Here is a 19,017-nt window from a genome sequence, read left to right as displayed (position 1 = left end):
AATTCACATATTTCAGTTTAGTCCTTGCATATTTATTAAGTTTGTGAATATCTTTTAACTATGCTTGGTAGAATAGGAAAAATGCAAATTTTTTAAAATTCATATGTTTTTCAAATCTATTATAAAATAGTTTTTCAAAGATTTTAAAAAGTTTATCTTTTATTTTAAAAAACTTATTTTCAAAATTTTCTTTTTGATTTCAAAAGTAAGAAAGGAATGATTTAGCCTTAGACTAGAATCAACCCCTAGAAAGCATGTTCCTATAGATCTAGGTGGAGCATCTCACAAAGCACACTAGATACCTTGCTTGTGTTTGTGAAACATAGAATGGTGTGAGATGCATAGGATTCTAGCCTAAGTATCAGATGCTTATGTCAGTGCATCGAACCTTACTTGGGCTTTAAAATACATTGAATCAAGTTAAGTGTTCCTAAGCTTAAAGCTCAATGGAATGATACACTTACACTTGACTAACTAGGTCAAGCTACTACTTCTTAGTAGTTAGCTAAAACCTAAGTTGGACACTCGCCCCTCGGATAAAATTTTTTTGTCTAAGTATTTTATCTATTATTACAATGCTTGGACTCAAACCCTTTAGGTATTATTTTTTAATTATGTCAAAGGGGGAGAGAATTATGAGTTTCAAGTATTCAAAAAAAAATCAAGCTAAAATTATTTTTCAAGTATTCAAAAAAATTTTCAAGGTTAAATTTTTTTTTCAAGCTTTAAAAATTTTTTTAAAAATCTTTTGAAACTTCAATTTTAAGTTAAAATTTTCAAAAGTTTAAAAATTAAATATGTTTGAACTTAAGTTCTAAAATTTAAAATGTTTTGAAAAAGTTCAAAGATTTTTCAAAGTTCTCAAAAACTCAATGTTTTTACTTTTAAAGGACTTGAATAATTTTGCTTCAAGTTTAATCAAAACTAAGCAATATCAAGTTCAGGGGGAGAGAACTAAAAATACTGGTTTTCAAAATACTGCTTGTTTTTAAACTAAGTACAAGTTCAAGGGGAGCCCTGGAAGCAGGGGGAGTTAAGGTTAACACTTTTTGCACATCATGCATGACATTTCATAAACTCTATTTCTTTAAAGTTAGTTTTTTTTCTTAACTTGAAACTCGAGTTGCCATAATCAAAAAGGGGAAGATTGTTGGTGCGGGAAGCACTAGATGATCGAACCTTGATTTTGATAATGACACGAGGTTCAAGTTAAGTGTGTTGTTGGACTAACAAGCTGATCTAGTGTGCAGGGAGCACAGGTAAAGTCCTAGTTGAGGCTAGGCAAAAAGCAAAAGTCCTAGTTGTAGGCTAGGCAAGGACAAGTCCTGGTCTGGAGGATCAGGCAGAAGACTTGGCAGGTCAAGTGCACCAGGTGCAAGTCCATGCAGTGTCGGAGGACCGGGAAGCATGGCCAAAGTCCAAGCGGGTACGGTCAGGAGGACCAGAGGTTTGGTGAAGTCTAGGCGGTCAGGGACCGGAGTTCTAGCAGAAAATTCCTGGGGGCCAAGGACCACAGCTGAGCAGAAAGTCCAACAAGTCTGGAGGACTTGGTTGGCAAGTAAGGTAATTTCTCCTGAGAGGAGTGGGTCAGGACGCGTTCCCGAAAGTGGAACTATAGGCGTCGGTCTAACCTAAGGTTTCACTGGAAACCTAAAGTTAAGACCAAGAAATAGTTCATAGAACTGATTCTTCAATCTGTTTATCTATGTTTTTGGAACTAACTTGTAATGCAGATTGGAGAGGTGAAGTCTTTGACTCCGGGTGACCTTATCCGAGGTTCAAGTCGACCGGAAGTTTCAGTCGATCGGAATGTGGATTCCAGGCGACTCAAGATCGGATAAACGCAGCGGAAGTCAAAGTCTATCAAGACCCTCCACGTCAGCACGGAGTCGACCAGAATGGAGATTCCAGTCGATCGGAAGGCCGAGTCAACTGCGAGGATAGTGGATCGGCGGTCTACGTGGAGTCGACCAAAATGAGGTTCTAGTCGACCGGAATGTCTAATAAAAGCACTTCGAACAGAGGCTTCTCGACAGCAATTAAGAAGCAATTCAAGTCAAGTCACGTCGAGCCGACGACACCCTGAGCGAGCAGCAACATCCATCCAGCCGTCGTAATGCCGGAATCGCGCCAGAAAGAAGATCTTCAAACTCCGGTTGTGGGTAACGATTTCATTCTGTTGTATTTGTTAATACGATAAAGTTTTGATTTATCGTTGGCTTTTGTAATCGTTACAACTTATTTCCGTAAGGAAACAAGTTTATTAGTGGATTGCTCGTACGTAAACGATCACAGATCGTGGGCCTTGGAGTAGCAGCCTTTGGCTGTGAACCAAGTAAAAATAAACGTGTCACTTGTGTTGTTCTTGTGTTGTTTTACTTTACTTTATTTTCTGCTACAATCTGATTTACAAGTTATTATGATCGAGATTTCAAAACTGGGGAAAACCACTATAAGCGCTATTCAACCCGCCTCTAGCGCTTATCCGATCCTACACTTGTATCCAGCCTCTTGGTTTCCAAGATTTATGTCAAGATACTTAGATCCAGAGGTGAATTTCTCAAGCGATCGCCTTAGATCATCAACTTGAAGCTTCAATTGAGAATTTTCTTTCTCAAGTTGAACTTGAGTCGAATCCTTAATTAAAGTAACTTCGGTTGACAACCTAGAGTTGACTTTCTCCTTGAGAAGAGCTATCTCCTCTTGGAGCGATTCAACTAAGGCATCAGACTTAGTTAATTTCTTTGATAAACTAAGAATTATAGAATAAAGCTTTTCAGTACTTATAGCGGTGTGGGAACCTTCAGAAACAGATGCGGATCCGTGGCTTGTACTCGAGTTGGTGTCCAATTCGCTATCGACGTCCGTTGGTTCGTCCCTTGCTGGAAGTGTGAGGAAGCTTGTCGTAGGCTCTTCGTCCGAGTCCTCTGACGATGATTCATCCCAAGTGGCCTTCAACGCCTTCCTCTTGGATCTCCTTTCTTTCTTCTGTTTTGGGCACTCAACCTTGAAGTGACTTTTCTTGTTGCACCCGTAACATTTGTGTTCCACTTTGTCGATTGAAGATAGATTGGTGTTTGTCTTTTGTACTAGCTTCTTCACTTCTGACTTCTTGATTCCACGCTTCTTCCTGATCATTTTGCAGACCAAATTCACTAGCTCCATTGTGACCTTGTTGTTACTTTCGGAGTCTAATGAATCAGATTCTTCGACCACCTTTTTGTACTTCTTTTCCTTGGTTGTACTTGCAAGAAGACCTACACCTTTCTCTTCCACTTTGGCATTAATCTATTCATGCAACTCAAATTCAGAAAATATTTCATCCAATTTAACTTTTGAAAGGTCCCTAGAGACCATGTAAGCATCCACCATAGATGCCCATAAAGTGTTCCTCGGGAATGCTTTCAATGCGTACCTTATCGTATCTCGGTTCTCCACTTGTTGGTCGATTGCATGAAGACCGTTTAGGATGTCCTGAATTCTGGCGTGAAGTGCGCTCGTCGACTCTCCATCCATCATCCGGATGATATAGAGTTTGTTCATCAACAGGTCTCTTTTGCTAACCTTCGTGCCCGAGGTGCCTTCGTGCAGTTTGATTAGCTTGTTACATAAATCTTTTTCACTTATGAAGGGTCCGACTCAGTTCAGTTCCTCCTTGGTCAACCCACATTGTAGGGTTTGGGTTACCTTTACGTCTGCCTCAATTTTCTTTCTCATAGTCACATCCCATTTGTTGCAAGATTGTCATTGTTAGTCGGGATTGTAAATTCCGTCTAGATGACTATCCACATTTCCACTTGTGTCTTAAGGTTGTACTCCATTCTAACTTTCCAGTAGATGAAGTCCTCTCCTGAGAACAGAGGTGGCCTTGCAGTGCTAAAGCCTTCCTGGTGGGTCATTTGTCTAGCACACAGAAAGACAAAGAATTTTGTTCCAAGACTTGGTCTTGGATTAGTAGTGCGGGAGAAAAAAATATATAATTAAAAATTAAAAATTTTAAAAAATTTAAAAAAATTTTAAAAAATATTTTTGAAAAACTTACTCGACCAATGGTTGCACTGAATTCAAGCACCCCGCTCTGATACCAATTGTAGGATCATAGATGCGCTAGAGGGGTGAATAGCGCTATCTTTTTAGCATTTTTCCAATTTTTTAAACACATCGATTATGCTCGTAAATCAAAGTCGTTGCCATGGAAATAATAAAAGCAATAAAACAACAAGCACAATGGACACACTTTATTTTTACTTGGTTCACAGCCACTGGTTGCTTCTCCAAGGCCCACGATCTTTAATCGTTTACGTACGGACAATCCACTATATTACTCTTTCCTTAGAGAAGAGTTGTAATGATTTGTAAAAAAGTATTACGATAAAACTTTATCGTAGAAATCAAGTACAATAACTAAATCGTTACCAAAACCACTAGAGAAGAGGTTGAAGCTTGTGGTGTGATCTCCGACGTTACGACGGCTGCTAGGGTGTTCCTTCTCGCTCAGAGTGTCATCGACTTGCTATGGAAAGCTCTGAATTGATGCCATGAAGCCTCTATTCGATGTCCTTTTATAAGGCCTTCCAGTCGCCTGGATTCCCCTTCCAGGCGACTCCACGCAATCTGTCGATCCGCCATCTACGTAGCTGACTCGGCGCTTCCAACCCCTAGATTCCCCTTCCAGTCGACTCCGTGCTGACGTGGAGGATCTGGATGAACTTTGACTTCCGTTGCAATTATCCGAACTTGAGTCGCCTGGATTCACCTTTCAGGCACCTAGACCGTCCGGTCGACTGGATTCTAGATAGAGTCACCCAAAGTCAAAAATCCTCACCTCTCCAATCTACATTACAAGTTAGTCTAAAATCTAAAGTAACATAGTTGGATTAATAGTTTTTGAACTGTTAATTGGTCTTAACTTCAAGTTTTCAGTGAAACCTTGAGTTAGATCGATGCCTACTATTTCACTTTGGGAACACACCCTTACCCACTCCATTCGAGAAAATTTACCTGACTTGCCAACAAGTCCTCCAAACTTGTTAGACTTCCCACGTAGCCATGGTCCTCGACCCCTAGGATTTGATGCTAAGCTACCGGCTCTCCTAACTACCTAGACTTTCACCAAGCCTTGGTACTCCTAACCTGCCTGGATTTCTACCATGCTTCTTGGTCCTCCTGACCTGCCTGGACTTGCACCTGGTGCACTTGACCTTGCCAATACTTTTGCCTGATCCTCCAAATCAGAACTTATTTTTGCCTAGTCGCAACTAAGACTTACTTTGTCTAGCCTCAACTAGGACTTTCCTGTGCTCCCTGCACACTAGATCAACTTGTCAGTACACAAGACACACTTAACTTGAACCTCATGCCATCATCAAAACCAAGGTTCTATCATCTGGTGCTCCCCGCACCAATATTTTTAACAATAATTATTTTATATTTCTTTAAATTCTTCCTTGTGTAATGCCTCCCAAGTATATTTTTTGTAATAATATTAAGAAAATTAGTATCACAACATATTATACAGTACCAATAATATTCAAATTTACTTACCAAAAATTCATGATAATAAAAATCTTTAAGATCTTAGTCTACATGCCTTCATATAGACTTAGTGCATTGACATTCTTTAAATATTTTTGTGATATATGCAGATATGTTATAACCATTGGGAATAAAACTACATGAAATTTTTTTCATTATTCAAATTAATAAATAAATGAATAGATAAATTTGAATTACTAATAACATTAATACATATCAATCCCCAGTAAGCCTCAACACAATTTGACTAACGTGTACTAGTGCACTAGTTGACATGATATCTACAAAATAATATTATAACACATACACAATCCAACTAATAATAATTAAAATAAGAATAATAATATCTTATATGGTAAAATTAGCAAGATTTACATGTAAAAAACAAGCATATACTTAACCAATTACTATCTGAACCATTAACAAATTAATTGTTTCTAAGTCCTCATCGCTAGACAGTACATTAAGCTCCTCACTGTTGGAGATCTCTCTATCATTTATTTCCTCGTAAGTCACATTTACATCTACAAGTAATTGAGATGTGGATTGAATATGTAAATCTACTGAATGTATCTCCACTTCCTCATTTTAAAATGCATTATAGTTTTGGGTCGTAATGGAGTTTAACATTTCTATGGTAGAGCGAGACTTGATTTGATAAACTGCTAATCATTCACTAGATCTTCTTCTCTTTATCGGGTATTCAATATAGAAAATTTGATCTATACTGTGAAAATGAAAGGTTCAAATTTGTTGAATCTTTTATTTGTATTAACTTCAATTGAATTATAGTTTGAATGCATTCTAGTACCTATTTTTAGAGTCGGATCATACCATGAAAATTTGAATAACACACACCTTTTTATTGATAAAATAAGATATTCAACCTCAATGATTTTATCAAGTCTGCCATAGTAATCAGATTCAATATTAGTGTTGTTGGTAGATCCTTTTACATAAACACCTGAATTATAGGTTAGTATATATGAATCACTTTGTGCCATGTGAAATTTGAAGTTATTAATATGGTAACTAGAGAAGACTCTTATGTTACGGAGAGGTCCTAATGTAAGATTTTTTATCCTTTCATCTTGCACATTTGATATTTTATGATCTTTAACCTAGAAAAGTAGTTATGATATAAATTATCAATTATATAATACACTTGAAGAAAATAACTTAATCTCTAACTTACATAGATTTCAAATCAAAATGCAAATTCCATCTCTAACTTTTTCTCTACCTCACTTGCACCTATTGATGGATTTTATAGTTGTAGTTGTTGTTCATATAAGCTATTATGGAAGGTAATTTTAAGACATATGGTATAACAAACAAACATAAAGGGATAAATGTTTGAATGTAGAAGTTAACTCACTTTATGTAGAATTTGACCTCCTCACAATTTAGGAGTATATATGTTCTTGCTGCATAATATTCCTTTTGATTTAACCATCTAGAAACAAATGCACCAATTGGCCTATCATGAAACTTGAAAATAAAAAGCATCTCTTGGTCTATCTATTGAATATCATCATAATTTGAAGGACACTTACGATATCTAATTTTTATATTATCAGTAAAATAATATGAGTAAAAGGTAGATGCATCTTCAACCAAATAAACATTGCATATTGACCCCTCAACTCTTGCTTTGTTATAAACATTATTCTTTAATCTCATCAAAAGTCATTCAAATGGATACATCTATCTATACTGCATAAGACTAGTTATTTCGTGCCTCGTAAGGTAAATGACCTGGTAAATGTTCCATTTAATCAAAAAAAATTAGGTGGGAATATGCGCTCAAGTTTACAGAGTATAAGAGGTATTTTAGTTTCAAGCCGAAGCATTTCCACTGTCATAATAACCCTCGATGTCAAATTTTTTTTAAAAAAAGATTTGATTCTATAAGTGTTTATCAAACATTATTAGGAAGTAGATCATGGAAGGCGATTGGAATAAGTCTTTGTATAAACATGTGATAGTCATGATTCTTCATTCCAAATATTTTTGTTCATATCCATGCATCGAGCTATATTCGAGGTATACTCATTTGAAAATTTGATTTCTTTTAACCAACTATACAATATCTATTTACTTTCTTTGTCTAATGTATAACAAGTCTTTTACCAATTGTTTCATTCTAATGCAACTCAGGTTTGTTAGCTAATTCTTTTAATTCCTCACTTAAATTTACTGTGTCTTTAGTTTTTTTTAAACATTCATCACAGTATTGAAAATATTATCGAAAATTTTTTTCTCAACATACATCACATCTAAATTATGTCAAATGAACAGATACTTCCAATATGGCAAATATCAAAATATGTTCTACTTCTTCCAACCACATTTGCACACTCTAGCAATATATTTATTTAAATCATCAGAATTCATTTGAGTTACTAGTATAAATCTATAGTTGTCTATTTCCTCAAATATTCCTTTCCTTAATTATGGATGGAAGTTTTCTAACCACTTTATTCTTTATGAACTCTTTCTTATTTCGCCTAAAAGGGTGCTGCAAAGGTAAAAATTTATGATAATTATTAACCTAAGATATCTTTCCACTTCAAGATAATGAAAATGCATCAGACTCGATCATTCAATATGGACATGCTAACTTACCAGTTGTGCTTCATCCTAACAATAGTGAGTATGCCGAAAAATCACTAATTATTCATAATAAAGTAGCATGTAAGGTAAAATTACTTTTACTTGTAATATCATAAGTCGGAGACCTTAAATTCCATAATTCTTTTAGCTCGACAATTAGAGATTATAAAAAAATATCTATTTTCTCTTTCGGATTCTTTGGACCTGGAATAAGCACAATAAGAAACATATACTCATCTTTCATACACATCCATAACAGTAAGTTATATGGTGTTACTATGACTGGCCAAGATGAATATTGCTGTCCAGATTGATCAAATGGCTGAAATCCATCTATTGAAAGTCTCAGTTTTACATTATGTGGTTCCATTGCAAAGGAGAAAAATTTTGTATCAGGATATTTCTATGCAGGGGAATCAATAGGATGACACATTATATCTCCTTTGTGTACATGCTCATGATGCCATCTCATGTGGTTTGCTGTAGCGGCAGATGCATACAAACGTTGAAGTCTAGCTGTTAATGAGAAGTAATACATGACTTTCCAAGCTAAATTTTTTTTTCTTCCCTAATATGCGACTTCACTACCTATAACAAGTGTGATTACACATTCTGCATTCAGTAAGTTCACTATTTTCATTCTAAAAGATCATGTAATTATTTATACAACAATCAATCTTTTCTATAAGCAAACTCAAACACCTAATCAACTTCTTTATACTGTAGAAGTTATCAGTCATTATGTTATCAAAAGGGAGCAACTTTGGCATTAATTAACAAATGTCATTGTAACATCGTTCTGAGAAATGATATTCTGCCTTGATGTTTAATAACCTTACAATAACTAATAGTTGGGAATGACCAGAACGAATGTCTTTCCACACTTGTCTTTCACTAGCCTTTAACATGTCATATAGTTTCTGAACTTCAAGAGTTGGTATATTTCTATGATCAAATGCATTCATCACATCATAAACCATTGATTATATTGCATTGTCATTAAATGATAATTCTCTCGTCAGATGACGAAGCAGTAGAATATTTAATTTGCTCAAACACATAAGGTTCTCCATGACTATATCAGCTACAATAATTTAGAATAAATCCATTTTTACCTAGATGTATTCTCATCACAAAAAGTTATAATTCTATATTTGCAATGATTACACGGATCATATAATTTTTTACGATCCATACAGTTTGGATGACACTTAGCGAAGTTCACAAACTCTTCAACTCATCAAAATATTCATTAGTGATAATTTTATTTTCTAACCTATGGTATATCCAAACTTTATTCATAAATATTATAACTTAAATAAAATTATATTTGTAATATTATTAAAATGGTAAAAGTAAACATGTATATAGTTAAAACATAATAGTTAAATTAAATGATTAAAACACAATGCTAACAATAAATAACAATTGTTGTAGATATACTTATAGATGGTGAACAAAGACGAGTATCTCCAAAGACTTTAAGAACATGCCAAAATAAATATGAAAAATCAATATTATTAAGTCAACAATCAAATATAATGGTGCACAAATAAATATTTTTGCTAAACTATATGAATATCATAACAAATTATGTCTAAAAGTGTGTCCAACCACCGGGCCAAGACTGCACATGTGTCCAAACAAGGATGCACGAGGCCCAACCACTAGAACAAGACTGAGTTAGCAGCCGACTCGTGGTAGGGCTAAGCTCATAGTTGCCCGAGCTCGTGGTCGGGGCTAGCTGAGCTCACGGCTGGACGAGCTCGTGGTCGGGGCTAGCTGAGCTCGCAGCTAGCCTCCCACTTGGCCAAGCTTGTGGTCAGAGCTGAGTTCGCATCCTAGTTGAGCTCGTGGCCAGCCTACCACTCAATCGACTTTGCGGCTAGATCTATGTTCGCATCTCGGGCTAGCTGAGCTCGCGACCAATCAAGCTGCAACCGACCAAGCTTGCAGCTGACCGAGCTCGTAGCCGATCGAGCTCACGGCCAACCTCCCTAGTAGGCTCGAGGCCGCCATCCCGTCCAACCTCGCGACGGTGAGGTGACGACTGAAGTCAGAGAGGAGAGGAGAGAGGAGAAGAGAAAAGCTTACTAGGTGACAGAGATCAGAGATAGAGATCGCAGGTGTAGGAGAAGAGATCGGAGCAGGTCAGAGTAGAGATCGGAGAGGAAAATTGGGATTTTAGGGATTGCTTGGGGAAGAAAAAAGAGGGATCAGGTGATTTTAGAGGTTTTTAGCAATCAAAATTAAATTTGATTACTAAATAGCGGCCAGATTTAATTTCGATCACTAAAATAATAATTAATTTTAAATTTGATTATTATTTTAATGATGGATGTTCCGGCTCCTTACCGACGACAGCTGAATCACCAGACAAGGGGGAGGCCGCGTCACCCGAGGTTTCCACAGCGGAAGAGAAAGGACCTGCGAAGGGGGCACTGAACGCACGGATTAGCTGGGCGCCGGGGGATCCCGGCGTGGCCACTCCGACGCTCAAGTCAGACCCAGAAAAATGCAAGTGTACCCTCCGGATTCAAGATGGGTTGAATGTCGTACCTGTGAGGTTTATATAGAGCGAGGGGGAGCGATACCTTCGGATCCAGCGGCCTGGGATTGGAGGAGATGGCGAGATCTCTGGATATGATGTGTGACAGGTTCTACAAATCAGACGGCTCTTCTATATATCTTATCTTCTTTGGAGGGTTGTGATTGTCTGGGACTCGGTAATGAGATTGGATTATCTAAATCGCCTTGGTAAGGGAGCCTTGATCGTTATCTAAATCGCCTCCTGCGGATAAGTTTAGTGAAGGAGCCTTGATCGTTATCCGTTGGTATCATCTCCGCGTCAGGCGTGACCAATATGTAGGGTTGAGATGCGCTGATGTGGAATATTCCTAGCCGGGTAGGTAGGCGGGTCTTCTTCCGATCTCCTTATGTGTTTTGTGGTGGAAGAGATTAATAGGAAGTCCTTCCTTCGAGGTGGGGCCAGGCTGCTACACCCAGGTGCTAGCCCCTGCTGTGACCGTCGAGCCTTGAGGTCGGCGTACGAGGTGACAGTCTGGTCTAGAGGTTGGGTTGTGATGTAGGTTGGGTTGGCTTATGCTGCGGCGACCTGATCGTGAGGTCGGCTTATGCTGCGGCGACCTGATGATCGGGAGGTCGGCTTATGATGCAGCGACCTGCTCATGAGGTTGGCCTATGAGTGTAGTTCTACTTCCTTGATAGTTGCAGGGCATCAGGTGCCGAGGTCTGAAGGAGCTCGGCTGGTGTAATGGCCCTACTTTTGGCCCTAGCTGGTTGGTGGGCTAGGGAGTTTTGGCTCGTACAATTGTTGGGAGTGCAAGTAGACGGCCCGTTAGTGAGGTTGGGTGATGCGACCCAGCTTGTGAGGAGATCGGCTAGGTCTGTGGGGTTCAGTTACGGGCTTAGGTCCTGTATATGTCCTTTGATGGTGTGGTAGGCTTATCGTTGTACCGAACCTGGGCTCGTAGGTTGCGATGGGCCAATGCTGAGGTCGTAGACTGTTGATCCTAGCTGTGGGAGTGCTGGGGGTTATTTTCTGAGGTAGTTGGCAGGGCTTTCTGCTCGTGCTACTAGGGAGGTGGCACCTCTGCCTAGGGCCTGGGTTTAATCCCCCCTTCTTTCAGAGGAGTCGGGCTCTTCTGATTGGCCGCCACGTCCTTTCCACGTGTCCTTTGTGGGCCTCTTTTATCCTACGTGTTTGGCCCCTGTCATTCCATCCGGATCACAAGCCTCCCGACCTAGTTTAGTCGAAGGAGACGTAGTTCGACTGACTGAACTTACGTTTGGTTTGCTTTGTCCCTCTGTTATTTAAGCCTATTTGATTTATTTATTTTCCTCCGTTGATCTCCGCGCCCCAGGGCTTAAATCGGCCTTCTTTTCGCTTCACCCCCTGCTTTTGTTTATCGACGGTCAGGATTGCTCGACCGTTCAGTTAAAACCCCTCTTGTTTCGTCGTCTTTTTTACTCGTCACCTCGAACCCTAGCTCCCGCGTGTTCTTGCGCTCCGACTTCCTTCTGATCTCGTTCGCGTTCCTTTCACTTCCAGGATTTTTCCCCCTTCAGCCATGTCTGCTTCTCCTCGTAAGTCTATTCTTTGAGTTAGGCCGTGTTTTACTTTGTTCTGTTTCCCAGCCTCGGGGTCTCGTTCTTCTCTTTTATTTTTCTTTCGCGTCGGCCGATTTCCTTTTCGCTTTTCCCTCCTTTTGCTTGTGTTCCTTTATTTAGCCTACTGCCTTTATACTCTCATGGGAACCCTAATCCCTTGGTGTGAGTCTGTTACCTCTTTGCTACGTCCGGAGGATGCAGTGATGCTTCGGGATCGCTACGGTATTCCTAGCGATCATCTGATTAGGGTACCAACCTCCCTTCAGCGACCACACGAACCTCCTTCTGGCTACGTCACCTTCTTCCAAGGTCAGTTGGAAGCGGGTTTGCGTTTTCCTATTTCCCCACTCTTCCATGACCTAGCTCATTATTTCCATCTTTCCTTGTCCCAACTAGCTCCGAACTCCTACCGCTTGCTGTGCGGTACCTTTGTTGTTCTCCATGTCTACAACATCTCTTCCACTCCCCAACTCCTCCACCAATTTATCCACCCTAAGAGGGGTGAGCCCGGGGTCATATATTTCTCGGCTAGGTCAGGTGTTAAGTTCTTAGCTGGCTGTTCCGATTCTCAGAAGGGGTGGAGACATAGATTCTTCTATATTAAACCTCCGACTCCTTACACTTGGCCGACTGCCTGGGAACCCATTCTGCCTTCTCCCCCCCCCCCCTTTGGGTCCTTACCAGTCCACTTCGCCTTTTAGGCATGTCAAGGCGACGTTGTCTCCCCTCTTGTTTGATGCCAACAAGTTGGTGTCCAATGAGGCCCTCCTGTATCGAGTGGGCCTTAGTCCCACCAGCCTTCCCCTGGCTTCGTCCTTATGTAAGTCTTCTGTGTTTGCTGTAGTTCCTTTTTGGGCTAATTAATTCTCTTCCTTCGTTTTTGGTTGCAGATGAGATTCTGGTGGATGCTTCCGTGAAGAAGGCTTTGAAGTGGGACCTCTCTACTACTGATAGCTGGTGGGTTTCTACAGAGGTAGAGGGGGTTTCCGCAGCTATCCCTGACGCTGAGGTTTCCCTTACCTCTAGTGAGCCTATGACCTCTGGGGCTAAGATTGCGGAGTCAGGGAGCCCTGCAGCTACTGAGGAGCCTGGGAGCTCGGCTCCAGTTGCCATGAGGGATGAGGTGTCTCCATCGATCCTTCCAGCGGACCTAGGACAGGGCTCTGCTTCTTTTGGTCTCGAAGAAGAGGGTTTTGGGTCTCCTTCTACGACGGATCTGGTATCTGAGCCTTCGTTGCTGAAGGATTCAGCCTTTGTGACCGTTCGAGAGACCCGGGCCCGACGACGGATCCGTGAGGAGAAGGGTAAGTATCTTGCAATTCCTGGGAAGTCAGAGACCATTGTGATTGATGTCCCGGAGGTTGAGGTATCAGGGCAGGTTGCCCCTCCTGGGGTGGAACCTTTAACAACTTCTTCCTTGAAGCCTCTGTCCCCGGAGTCACACATTAAGCGGCGTCCTGATAAGAGAAAGGCCTCATCCTCCTCGGCTGCTGCCTCGAAGAAGAAAAAATCCAAGGTCGTCCGTCCTCCCCGCTCTCCTTCGGCTATCCATGTGGAAGGGACTTCTGGGGATGATTTCCAGCAGTACACCCGGGAGGTGCTACCCACCCTGGATACCGAGACCATCTTTACTCATATCCACGGCTCCCTGGGCAAGGTATGAAGTTTTTATCCCTGGGTGTTGTTTTATCGTAGCTTGCTGATACGTTTTTCTCTGTTTATATCCAGGTGGTGAGGCAGTGCCAAGAACTGCATCGTAGGGTTCCCTCCCTTAGCTCGGATAATCAGCGCCTAGAGGCCCAAGTAGTTGAGTTGCGAAAGCAACTGGAGGGGCTAGCTGGATCAGCGGAGCTACGAGCTGGAGCTGAGGTCTTGGAGCTAAGGCAAGAGGTCGGCCGGCTCAAGGTAGATGCTGAGCTTAGGACTTCCCGGCTTCGGGAGTTAGAGCAAGAATTGGAAGAAAGCCGAGCCTCCACCCACAAAGCCCAGTTGATGCTAGGGAAAACCCGGCAAGAGGTCGGACTTCTGGAGAAGGCTCGCTTCAAGCTTGAAGCCGACCTTGCCTTGGCTTATCACCAGAAAGGAGTGCTCCATGATGACTTGGAGCAGGCTCAGGCTAGGGTGCATGCCTTGGAATCTCAACTGACCGAGGAGAAGGGGCATCGAGAGTTGGCGCTTGATGATAGAGATAAGGCTCTCTCTGAGGTGGAGGCTCTCCGGAGGCAGGTAGCCGATCTCCAGAAGCAAGGAGAAGAGCAGAAGGCGACCTTTTTGAATTCTCCTGAGTTCCAGGAAATGTTAGGAAAAAAGACTGGCACCATGCTTTTGCGTGGGTTTCAAGGGGCTGTGAAGCAGTTCATCCAGTCGGGTGTGCTAACCAAGGGTGTCGACCTGAGCTTCTTGAACCCCGAGAAGGTGTGGGGGGAGCTGCCTGCTTCTGAGAGGCCGGGTTTCTGATCTAATTTTTCATCTTTCTTCTTGTAACAGATATTTTAACTGTTTTTGTGTCTTCCTGTGTAGGAAGCTGACCTTGATGTACTATTGTTCTTTTGGGTAGCCATTTTATTTTTAAGCTTTGGATTGCCTTTGATTATTGAGGTGGAGCAGCTCAGTTGGTAAGGTGTGTTGGGGTGAGACTCAATATTCTAGGAGTGTAGGAATCTTTATCGATGATGCCGACCCATTTTCCTTAAGTCAGGGCCGTGTTTCTTGAAGTCCGACCTATTTGCCGAGCTGCTTATGTTTTTGAAGGGGCCTGAGGCAGGCTCGAATTTTACCTTGCCTGCTAATTTCCTTTTCCTTCCCGATTTGTTAGTGAGGGGTTTCGCTCTGTGATTTATTGTTTTATTTTCTTTGCTAGTTCCTCTCGTAAGGTATCGAGCCTCTCCATCCGTCGATTCTGCGTTTTAAGGGTTCAAGGGCTGTGATGCTTTGGCTGTGCGGTTGCTTAACCGCCTTTGTCGATTGGTCGAAGTTTAAGCGTTCCGACGGTCGGGATCCGCTGACCGTTTTGCCTTAAACTTCTCTTCTTCTCTTCCTTCGCCACTTACGAACCCTAACTACCCCATCTTTGCTGCTAACACTTTCTATGGTCATCTCAATAGAAACAAAATCTATTTTAAGATTGTTGGACAATCTTGTTGCCAGAGATATAATGAATGTAATCTAAATTGAAATTACAAATCAAACTAGACTTATATGTGAGATGGTTTGAGCTAATAATCTCAAGCTGCTAGGTAAGCTCCTAGTTCTGTCGAGATGCTTCCCGAGTCCATTCAAGTGGAAGTCACTGAGCTGCTCTCGCGTTTCCTGAGTGTCACTAGGTTCGAGAGGCCTGAACTTCCTGAGCTCGAGTGGGATGCGGAGTATGAGTTAGGGTGCATAGTAATGCTAGAGTGGTTACAGCAAATAGAAAGTCGAATGCTTCCCAAGTACTCCTGAGTGAGACCGAATGCTACCGAATGGACCCTTCTCTGACTATTGAGTCAGCCAAGTCAGAGTGGGATACCGCTACTTGTGCGCCTAGTTGGGAGAGTGTTGTTGAATCAGGGAAGCTATGTGCATGACTACTAATGTTGTCGGACCTGAGTGGATTGTCGTACCTAGTTGGAAAGCAATGTCAAGACCTATGTTTGACGAATTTTTCTTAAACAGATTCGCCCAAAGTAACCTTCGATGATGCTTCGAGGTTGTCATGGGTTGTTGTTTCCTAAGATGCAACGACAAGCCACAATCACCAAATACTAGTGGTTGTAGAGAACTGAATTCACACTCAAATGCTAACATGGAAAATCTGCCGAGTGAAAAATTACACGACAGAGAAAAGATTCGAGGGGAACACAAGTGGATGGAGTTGTCTTTTGCTATTACTTTCGTACACCGTTTCTGCTCAAGATCTCACTTCCTTAGATAGGAGCACCTCCCCTTTGGTTACGTTACATGGCCTTTACTTTATTGTCTTTATCACCCAGATCAAAACGATGCCGCCAGCCATCAATAGCGGTCGTCTCACCCTGGCGGTTACGAATTCACGATTAATCATTTGAGTAATTCTATCATTACACTTTTGAGCACGTAACAAAAAAAAATAGTTGGTAAAACATTGGTTGATTTGCTTGAGCAAATTTTATCCCGACCAGTCTGGCATTCGACATACGCAAGTCATCCTCGCAAGTCAAGTTGGTTCAGTGCAATCCGAACTCTAGATTTGTACTCCTTGTGGACCCACACATGAAAGAAAGTTTCTTCCCATGCATATGTTCACAATATCAATATTTATAAAATATTATAAACCAACCATATTATCTTAAAACTCTCAATGTGGTATTATCTCATTTAAGATGTCTCCTCCTTTCATCCATCTCCTTCTATATATTCACATTTCCAACAGGTCATTTATATATTTATTGCATAATGTGTGTTTAATTTGCAGATGTATTTAAAAAGTACAAGGATAAAGAGGGAAAATTTTTTGAAGAACTAAAAGATGATGCTAAGGGGCTCCTAAGTTTATATAACGCAGCTTACCTTGGAACTAAAAAAGAGACTATACTCGATGAAGCCATTTCTTTCACTAAAGATAATCTTACATCTTTATTAAAAGATCTAAATCCTACATTTGCAAAACTAGTGTCTCTCACTCTCAAGACGCCTATTCAACGAAGCATGAAACGACTTTTCACCAGATACTACATCTCTATCTACCAAGATGAACAGACCCGAAATGAATCAATACTTGAGCTTGCAAAATTGGACTTCAACATATTACAATGTCTCCACCAGGAGGAGCTCAAGAAAGTATGCACGTAAGTTTTAGGCATAAAATAAGTCAAATATTTTGATGTACGTATGTGTTTAGTTTGGCCATTTTATATAAGGCACCTTATATATGACATTGACATGCAGGTGGTGGAAGAATTTGAATTTAGACATTATGCATCTAAATTTTGTTCGAGAACGAGTGGTGGAATCTTATTGTTGGTTGATGGTGATACGTCATGAACCCAGTTGTTCTCGTGCTCGAATGTTCGCAACTAAGCTACTTATGTTAATTACTGTCTTGGATGACACCTATGATAGCTACAGCACACTAGAAGAGAGTCGACTACTTACAGATGCAATCCAAAGGCATGATTGACATCTATTGTGAATCGTAACTACAATAAAATCATGTTTTAAATTTTGTAAGATTACCAACCAAATTTTTATTCATGCAGGTGGAGCCCTAATGTAGTAGATCAACTACCAGAATACTTAAGGGATTTCTTTCTCAAAATGTTGAGCACTTTTCAGGAATTTGAAAATGAACTTGCACCGGAGAAGTTTCGAATATTGTACCTCAAGGAAGAAGTATGTCTATGCTTCTTGGCTACACTTTTTCACTTCATATATATATATATATATATACACGTCTATATATATAACTGTCGGGCCGGGTCTTATTATCTGTTAATTAACTATGTGCAGTGGAAAATTCAAGCTGAAGCTTATTTTAAGGAATGCAAATGGAGGGATGATGAGTATGTGCCCAAGTTAGAAGAGCACATGCGTGTTTCAATTATAAGTGTTGGATTTATCGTGGTTTCTTGCGTATTTTTGAGTGGCATGGAGGAGGCAGTGGCCACAAATGATGCATTTGAATGGTTCAAAAGCTCTCCAAAGATCGCAGAAGCTTGTGGAACAATTGGTCGTATCACAAATGACATAACTTCAAGGGAGGTATATATAAAGTAACCATAACCTAAGAATTTTTTGTGTATGTGAATTTATAATCCCAATAGGAACCCTAGAACATATGCAAATTTATATATGCTTGATAGACTTTGTTTTTTTTTTCTTTTTTTTGAAGCGAGAACAAAAGAGGGTACATGTTGCCTCAACAGTAGATTGCTATATGAAGGAACATGGAACATCAGAAGATGTTGCACGTGAGAAGCTCCTAGGCTTTGTTGAAGATGCATGGAAGACTATCAACGAGGAGCTCCTTATTCCAACTGGATTGTCTAGGGAAGTAGTTGAACTATTTCTCCACATTACACGAACTACAGAATTTATATACAAGCATGGTGATGCATTCACAGAACCTAACACCTCGATGAAGGAAATCATCTTTTTTCTACTTGTTCATCCTGTTCGTGTTTGATGACAGTATCGCTACAATCATGTTCTATTTGATATCTTATATTGTTGTGTGCCCAAGTTAATATTGTTGAAATAAAAGGGGAGAAAGAGAGAAATAATTTGTTCTTGTTGAAGCCAAATAAGCCCATATATACAAGTTGTTTACGAGTAGTAGACAATTGTAAAAGTGACAAAGTTGTAAAAAATTAATTACATATACAAACTCTGACGTTAATTCCATTTATTAAATTTGAAAATTTTAAGTACACCACAAATAAATCCAAATCCGCATCCGATCTGATTGCAGAAAAAAAAAGCAGAAGATCGTGTGGTTGTGGTCGTTCTTAAAGTACAGCGCTGATCCAAGGGCCAGAAAGTTTCGTTAAAGGTACTCCTTCACAAATGGACGGTTGTAATCCATCACCGGGCAGCAAGCGGAAAAAGGTTGATGCCTATTTATTTCCGCCTCGGCCTTGTCGATGGGCGCTCTCTTCTCCAAAGGTTTTGGCGGTTGGGTTTGGAAGTCATCTTCGTCGCGCAAGATCTCCTCCCTAATCTTTGAACCGATCCACGCAGCCTCTCTTCCTCGATTTATATCGCCGGTAGGTGTTGATC

General features: G+C 40.5%; 1 pseudogene; it reads left to right on the top strand.

Moving 5' to 3' along the window:
- Positions 1 to 18,543, top strand: part of LOC141812583 ((S)-beta-bisabolene synthase-like) — a 39,388-nt pseudogene extending 20,845 nt beyond the window's left edge.
- The last annotated feature ends 474 nt before the right edge of the window (positions 18,544 to 19,017 follow it).

This window comes from Curcuma longa, chromosome 19 (assembly GCF_044706935.1).
Source record: "Curcuma longa cultivar G26 ecotype Majalengka, Jawa Barat chromosome 19, ITB_CL_G26_1.1, whole genome shotgun sequence".
NCBI classification, from domain to species: domain Eukaryota; kingdom Viridiplantae; phylum Streptophyta; class Magnoliopsida; order Zingiberales; family Zingiberaceae; genus Curcuma; species Curcuma longa.
This window is presented reverse-complemented; position numbering and strand designations above follow the sequence as displayed.